This window comes from Olea europaea, unplaced genomic scaffold (assembly GCF_002742605.1).
Source record: "Olea europaea var. sylvestris unplaced genomic scaffold, O_europaea_v1 scaffold364, whole genome shotgun sequence".
NCBI lineage: Eukaryota > Viridiplantae > Streptophyta > Magnoliopsida > Lamiales > Oleaceae > Olea > Olea europaea.
The window spans coordinates 374,830-383,709 of NW_019255650.1; the positions used below are offsets into that span (position 1 = coordinate 374,830).

The 8,880-nt window shown below is 36.9% G+C and overlaps 1 pseudogene; it reads right to left on the bottom strand.

Annotated features, from left to right (window-relative positions):
* Positions 1-3,542: 3,542 nt before the first annotated feature.
* The window catches only part of LOC111386649, a 17,098-nt pseudogene continuing 11,760 nt past the window's right edge, over positions 3,543-8,880 (bottom strand).

Consider the following 8,880-nt stretch of genomic DNA (forward strand, 5'->3'; position numbering starts at 1 on the left):
CCCCCTCTTCTTTTCAACAACATATTCTTCATTAAAATAATATTACACATAAATCAAAAAATTTTCCTTTTTTTTAACCACTCATTCTCCATAAATCTACAATTCCAAAAATTTTAAAAAAAAAAAAAAAAAAAAAAAAAAAGGGCCCCAAAAAAAATTTAAAAAAAAAAAAAAAAGTGGCTCAAACACGCCCATATTATGCATAAGGCAGATAGCTTTTTGCAAAGAGCCATTGGAATCTTTGCAAAAATCAAGAATAATGTTCCTTGGACAGGATCCATGACAGGGTGGTATGACAGACAGTGATTAGTAGGGATGACAGTAAAGCGAGTTCATGACTGAGTGGTATGACAGATAGTGATTAGTAGGGATGGGCGATGCCCCGCACTGCGACCCTCCCCGCCTCAAACGGGGCGGCAAGGCCACACCCCATTTGTCGTCCCGTTTAATATTTTTTTTTTAATTTCAAATTATATTATTATTAAAGAATAAAATATAAATTCAAAATTTTAAAATTCAAAGTAAACACTTGAAATAAACAATGTTAAAAATTAAACAATTGCAAATAAAATTACGTTTTGTAGTTGATTAAAATTTTACATTTGTATTTTATTATCTAATAATAATATCACTTGAAATTAAAAAAAAAAAAAATCACGGGGCTAGGTCGGGGCGGGGCACCCCCACCTTGCCCCCCCTGCCCCTTCTCGCGCCCCACGATGAGGCACCCCATTCTGCCCCACTCCGCCAACCCATTCAGGGCGGGACGGGTTTTTTTGCCATCACTAGTGATTAGTTTTTTTTTTTTTTTTAAATTGTCTAATCATGTATTAACAAGTGTCCTCTCTTATATTAAGTTTGTCATTGAATCTGTTACTATAAAAATATTGAAAAATCAAATAGCCCAACATCTCTGAAACTTTTATTTCAGAAACTAATCCAAAAAATAAATAAATAAATAAATAAAATTTGTTTGACTATAATTATTTCAAGTAAATTTGAGTGCACAATACTCAACAGTGTATAATCAACAGGCAATACACAGAAATAAAAACCAATGCGGGTTTTTTGTGGAAAGAGATCATCGCCGTATAAGTTGCATGGTGGAGGCTTTATATTTTCATTCATTCACATATGCAAGACCAATTCGTCATAAGATTTCAATTCTACAAACTCACAAAATGGTTAGAATACATCTGCATAATCCTGACACAATTTGTGATTTCTAGTTTCCTACCCTATTATGATTTTTAATACATTAGAGGGAGATCTTTTTTTTGAGAACAATAATCTAATCTATTAGGTTTAGAGATTTGAAATGAAAATGCAATCATCTTGGAGATTGTGTAATGCTTACTCTGAAACTCATTCATTTATACCATAATGAAATTAAATGAATGAAACTGGAATATGGATGAAATATAATGAAATAGAGCCGTCGATCCTCAAAAAATGAAATAAGCAAAGTTCCCATGGAGTTGTACTCGTGGATATATTTCCACTCCATTTGATAAACAAAAGGGTAATTAGCACAAAACATCCCTACCTTTCACGATTTTTGTGGAAAATGTCTTCACCTTTCATTTTTTGGTGCATTTTATCCTTACCTTTACTTGTGCAAAACATCATTTTCATCATTTTTCTCAATCAAAAGCTATAAAATGACTAAGATACCATTCTATTTAAATTTAAAAAATAATAATAATAAAGAACTAATTGCAATCATAGTTCCAATTTAAAAAAAAAAAAAAAAAAAGGGACAAAAAATGCCCAAAAAAAAAAAAAAAAAAAGGGACAAAAAATGCCCAAAAAAAAAAAAAAAAAAATGTAAACAAAATTTAAAATTAAAAAAAAAAAAAAAAAAAAAAAAGAAGGTACAAAAGAGTCCCAAATAAAAAAATAAAAAAATTCTCCACCTCCTCCACCACTACCATCACCAATTTTTGTTAGCTGCCCTGGCCATCGAAAAATACACTCCATGCCGACTGCCTCTCACCTACAGCACAATTCAACAAACAACCAATCCAAACATCCAATTTAGAAACAAAAATTGGTGGAAAACAACCCCAATTTTTCGCACCCTATACAAATCGATTCCACCACTTTCGACGACAATCATGGCCGTCCATTGCCACCGGTCATCTCCCCTAATGTACGCAAACGTCATAATTGATTAACATCACCAAAACAGGCCTTATATGTAGCTGAATTTTTTAGTAAAACAAGCTTGGTTCGCGGGCACAATCAGGCAATAGCGCCTCTTCCAATTGATGCGTCCCAAGCTATTTTCCACCAAATTGCCACCAGTCGAGCGTCCAGCAGCCTCATAAGACCTTGGGTGTGCAACCTCCAATTGATCCAATTTTTCAAAGCAATTCTACAAATTCTTCTAATGCAGATGTGCTTACACTTTCTCCTCCTATTCCTCCTCTCTCAGTTCCACGCCAATTCTCTTTCAAGAGAACTCTTCACCCGTAGAATTAGGGATGGCAATCGGGCTAGTCGGCTCGAAGCTCGGTAGACCCGAGCCTAGGCTCGGGCCGAGCCCCATTTTGGGGACACGAGCTTTGCCCGAGCCGGCCCGTGAGCTCGCAGGCTTTTAAAAAAAATTTAATTAATTAAATAAAATACGCTACCTTTTAAGGTTGTAGGGAGAAAAAAAATAAAATAAAATAAAAAATAAATAAAAGAAAAAAGAAGGGGGAGAAAACGAGCCTGCCCGGCTCAGCCCGGAAAAAGCCCGAAAAAAAGCTAGGGCCGAGCCTATTTTTTTTGGCCGAGCAAAAGCTTGACTCGAGCCCGCAAAAAAGCTCGGCCATTTTAACCGAGCCGAGCGCGAGCCGAAACTTTAGGCTCGCGAGCCGGCTCGACCCCGAGCCGGCTCGGCCCGACTCGTTTACATCCCTACGTGGAATCCTCCATATTTCAGTCATAAGGGCCACCATTGACCAGAGATTATTTACACTTGATGAAACCCAGTAATACTTACAGATATGATAATGGACCTTACAGTTGCAATGGTAATGTTATAGCCAAAGCTAGAATTGGAGTATTAACTCCACATCAGCTCGAAACGGTGCAAATGCAAAGGGTACGTGGGGTTGGGGTTGAGCGAACGGCGTTTGAATCAGTGCCGGCGGTCCAACTCAGGCTATTTGGTGTGCACATGTAGTGTCCCGTATGTATTGGGACTTTTTGAACTTTTTTATTTTTTTATTTGGAATTCTTTTGAAATTTTTTTTTTTTAAAAATTGGACTGATTGCAATTAGTTCTTTATTTTTGTTTTTTTATTTAAATAAAAGGATATATTAGTCATTTTATAACTTTTTATTGAGAAAAATAATGAAAATGATGTTTTGCACAAGAAAATGTAAAGATGGTATGAAATGCGCCAAAAAACGAAAGGTATGATGTTTTGTGCTAATTACCCTAAATAAAAACATTCAAAGCATTTGTACCTTGTTCCATGTGATATTAGATCAACCTCCTCTCTCTCTCTCTCTCTCTCTCTCTCTCTCCATATATTTATATATATACACACTGATGGAAGTATAGAAATACAATAGAACAGAGAAAATTTACATCCTAGGAACTTTTAGGACTCAAACCAGCAGTTGATTGTATAGCCCCAAATTTGACAGCCATTTAACACTCAAACTCACCAAAATTACCAAAAGCACACAAGAATGTGAGTTGACAAAACTGAGAAGTTACATGTGAATGGTATAAATGTCAATAAATATAGAGTTTCCTCATTAACTGACCTTTTGATCCAGATCCATGATCTTTTGAGATAATGATAGCTTTAAAAACTAAGGCTGGTGGGAAGAGGAATGCTCCTGGAGGCCATTGACAGGGAAAGTAACAACAGGTATATCTAGACTGCTCCCTTCTGTATCAGGGGAAACCTCTCTTACATCAGCTATCATTGCCTCTGTTGTCTGAATATCACCCAAATTTGACAGCCATTTAACACTCAAATTCACCAAAATTACCAAAAACACACAAGAACGTGAGTTGACAAAACTGAAAAGTTACATGTGAATGGTACAAATGTCAATAAATATAGAGTTTCCTCGTTAACTGACCTTTTGATCCAGATACATGCTCCTGGAGGCCATTGACAGGGAAAGTAACAACAGGTATATCTAGACTGCTCCCTTCTGTATCAGGGGAAACCTCTCTTACATCAGCTATCGTTGCCTCTGTTGTCTGAATATCACCCAAATTTGACAGCCATTTAACACTCAAATTCACCAAAATTACCAAAAACACACAAGAACGTGAGTTGACAAAACTGAAAAGTTACATGTGAATGGTACAAATGTCAATAAATATCTCCTCGTTAACTGACCTTTTGATCCAGATCCATGCTCCTGGAGGCCATTGACAGGGAAAGTAACAACAGGTATATCTAGACTGCTCCCTTCTGTATCAGGGGAAACCTCTCTTACATCAGCTATCGTTGCCTCTGTTGTCTGAATATCACCCAAATTTGACAGCCATTTAACACTCAAATTCACCAAAATTACCAAAAACACACAAGAACGTGAGTTGACAAAACTGAAAAGTTACATGTGAATGGTATAAATGTCAATAAATATAGAGTTTCCTCGTTAACTGACCTTTTGATCCAGATCCATGATCTTTTAAGATAATGATAGCTTTAAAAACTAAGGCTGGCGGGAAGAGGAATGCTCCTGGAGGCCATTGACAGGGAAAGTAACAACAGGTATATCGAGACTGCTCCCTTCTGTATCAGGGGAAACCTCTCTTACATCAGCTATCGTTGCCTCTGTTGTCTGAATATCACTCCATTCACTCTCTACGGGCACAGGCAGTGCCTTTGAAATACTCAGACATGCTTTGTCCACATTCTCTTCCGATGGATTCACATGCTTTGTCCTTGGTAATTCACCATCAATACCCAAGCAAGACCCTATCTCCTCAAATATTTGCCTAGTTTCAACCTGCTCCCTGTCAGCAGGAAAAACAACCATTGTCATAAAACATATACACTAAAACAACAGCTAGCAAATACTGAATATATCTTATCATTGCTTTTACGGATCAATTTTGCAATTTTATCCGGGTCTGGGTGGGTAATATGCTTATCTGCGTACTCAATCATTGTGTATTTGTTATTTGCTAAATAACCAAGACTAAAATCTTTTTGTCATTCTGTTTCAACTTTGTTTTTGATCAACATCAAAACTACGACCATTTTCAGCTTGGCAAAAATATTGGCATACATCTGAACAAAGTCAAGTAAGCTAATCTTCAAATAGGTATTTTTGTATCACAAAGACGTGTAAAATGAGGCAGGCAAACCACCTAATTATCAAGATTCTACAACGATTAATATTGTACCTATTTAGTTGCCCGTGTAGCATATTTATGTATGCAAGCAGTTCTTGCTTCTCCTTAGCAGCAGCTGCTTCTCTTTCTGTTGCTTCCTTGATTCTAGCTTCAGCATCACCCTCTGTAACTCTGACTTTCTCTTCCACTCGAACAACAGCTCCTTCTAATATTACAACACGTTCTCTAGCTTTTGCGAGTTCAGTACGCCTCAAATGTGCTTCCTGAATGGTGGAGTCTCTCTGTTTTATCAGTTGATCTCTTTCTCTGCTCAGAATCGTAATATTTTCTTCCAATTCTCTCACCTACTAAGTAAATGACACACACTATCAATCAAAAATAAAAAATGACAATCATCCATGCATTATACAATAAAATGGTACAAACGGTGTGAACAAAGGATACCTTCAATGCAGATGACTCGAGACGTTTCTCTGAGTCTCTTGTTAAGCGCTGAATCTTGAAGCATGCAATTCTCCTTTGCTCGTCCATAGTATGAGCAGCAGATGCTGCAGCTTCAGCAGTTTCAGATAGTTTCTCTGCTATCTCTTTTATTGTTGAATCCCTAGCACGAAGGTCCCTTGCCAAATTTTGCAGCTCTTCATCCTTCACCCTTAGTGTTTCCTGCAGCATCGATGAAGTTACTCTTTCAGCCACAAAAGATGGCATTGCATCAACTATACCGAAGTAGTTAGATTTAGACCACATTGTGCATATTAATGTAAGTTGAAATGTAAGTCAGGAAGCCTAATTATCCATCATTCAAGATATTGAAAGTTTTAATCAATAAAAAATCTTAAAGTTGTAAGTTTGGTTCCATGGTATGCAGGCTCTTTGGTGCAGGGCCCCAGGTAGTGTATACTTTCATGATTTTTTGAGGTAGAGAGCTCGTATGACTTCAATGCAATTTTTTAATCCGGTAAACAACTCTTGATACACTTTTTAAGGGCGAAAAACATTGGTGTCACCAAACTTATCTCCTAGTTTTATTTGGGACACTGCACGACAACTGAGTCAAGTGATTACTTTCCTTGCTTGACTTGCTGATGAGGACATCGGACGACGTTTACTTATTTTATTTAAGTTTTATTTATTTTCTTGGACTATTATTTAGATTTGGACTTGTATGGGCTCGGGCCCAAGCTCGTTAGTGTTGCTTTACTATTTAAACCTATTTTGCATTGTAATTTTCAGTTGATGATGAATAAATAATTATTTTGGTGGCTTATGACGTATCTCTCCCCTTCTTCTATTGAATTCTTCTTCTATCCCCTCCCTTAATTCCCCATTCTTTCTAAATCTTTCTTTTATTTATATTAATCATCCTGTTGGTACTGCATCAAATTTGGTATCAGAGCCTAAACTTGGGTAATCTCTTATCTCCAATCCAAAAAATTTTTCCTATTTCTTTCCTAAGAACTTGTGGAACAGTACAAACAAATAAACTTTTAGCATGAGCAGCCAAGTTATTATTTTTCCAGCTTCTTCATAGTTGTTCAAAAAAAAAAAAAAAAACCTGTTCAAGTTACTGTTCACAGGCGGAAATTTCATTTTAGGTTTTTTTCTGCAATTTCAGTTCAGTTCACACCCCAGCCAAAAAAAAATAAAAAAAAATCGTGTTACTGTTCACGGGTACTATTCACACCCGAAAATTCTTTTTTTTTTTTTTATTATCAGCTTCAAAAAAAAATTACTGTTCACACCAAAAAAAAAAAATCTCATTTTTTCCCTACTGCTACTGCTGCTGCTGCTCATAAATAATAATAAAAAAAAAATTGTGGTGTCGTTCCACAAATCCCAAACCCTAGCATTCAAGCCTACTTAACCCTTCAACCCATATATTCCATATCTAAAACCTACTCCATTCATTTTTTTATCAAAACACTTGGGCCATAAGCTAGTGGTCCAAATTACTCCCAAAGCCCACTAAACGCACAACCCATCTCTCATCATCTATTTAGCCAATCCACTTGCTTTTCAGCCCAATAAACACTAAATCCAACCCACTTATCACATATTATCACAATCGGCCCAACACCATTCAACCCATAATCAGTCCCAAATATCCAACCAAGCCCGATTATAACCAATTCATTAACATCAAATACCCCACAGTTCACCCAATTTATCTCTCATAACCACTCTCTTGTCGCTGTTGCCTCAAATCACCATCACGCCACCACTTCATTATCTATTGTACCCAAGCATCCAGAGCACTACCGCTTCATCGCCATAGGCCGCCATCACCAACCCAAGATCATACACTTCCACCACAATTACCACACTCATATATTTCCTCGTCCATCTCAACAATCTAAAAGCCACAGTCATTACACATAGTTTTACGTCCACACCAGAACCAGCACAAGTTACAGTCTACAGGGGCTAAAACCATTGGATACGAAGGGAAGAACAGAAGCATAGTTGGGGCTTATAAGTCGGCAATTCAAATCAATCGGCATACAAATAATCAAAACTAAACAACAGGGAGTCCTTGATCTCTATTTAGTATTGGTTTATACTACTGCTTCATTTTTAAAATTGCATCAATTAAAATCTTGTGATGCTGTTATCGGGATAATTTTAGCCTTAAACCCCACTTGATCGAAACCATTAATGGAATTGACATCAGTGACCGAATTGACTTCCATTGTTCCCCACTTAAATTGATTGGAGAATTTGACTAGTGTGTTTGACCCTTGCTTTGCCATTTTACATGTACCAGCAGTATTAGCTTGTTTTGGATTTAATTAATCCCAATATTTAAAATTAAATTAAAAAAAATTGGTACAAGTTATTTTCCATTGCTTGCACGTATTGTTCACCGATCTCATCATAGCACATCATTTAGTTGGTATTACATTGCATGTAGTTGCATAGTGGTCGTCTTGTCATCTCAATTTCCAATACATTAACCATGGATCCATCCCAATTTGATGCACTCACTAGACAATTAGCGCAACTTGCCACTCGCCTATCGACTGTCCAATCAGATAGACTGTCCAATCAGATATAACTACTACTCGTGAGGAGAGAAAGAACCTAGCTGCTAAGTTGAGCAATTTTAAGCGAACCCCTCGTTTAACTTACACTAATTCTGAAGCGTCTCATAATAGACAATACCATTGTGGACAAAGTGATCAAAAATATTTTCGCCGCGATCGTAGGAAAAGGGACCAGATTCGTAAGCGAGAATGAGATAATTTTGAAATTCTTACTCAATGGAATGCCCTTAAATAAGGAAGTCAATTAGTGACTGAGTATATCGCGCAATTTGAGGAATTTCGAACCAAATGTCATTTAATTAAGGATGAAAGCATGACTTTGAGTAGGTTTAGCCAAGGTCTGAGAGATGATCTTAAGCGCGAGCTTTTCCTTCGAGGTGTCACTACTCTTGGTCATGCTTACTCTTTAGCTCGAGATTATAAGTTGATTATTAGTACTCCATATGAAAAGCGTGGTCATCGTCGTTCACCCATCTCATTAGCGTCGCCTCATCATAAGTCTATCATAAAACCTTC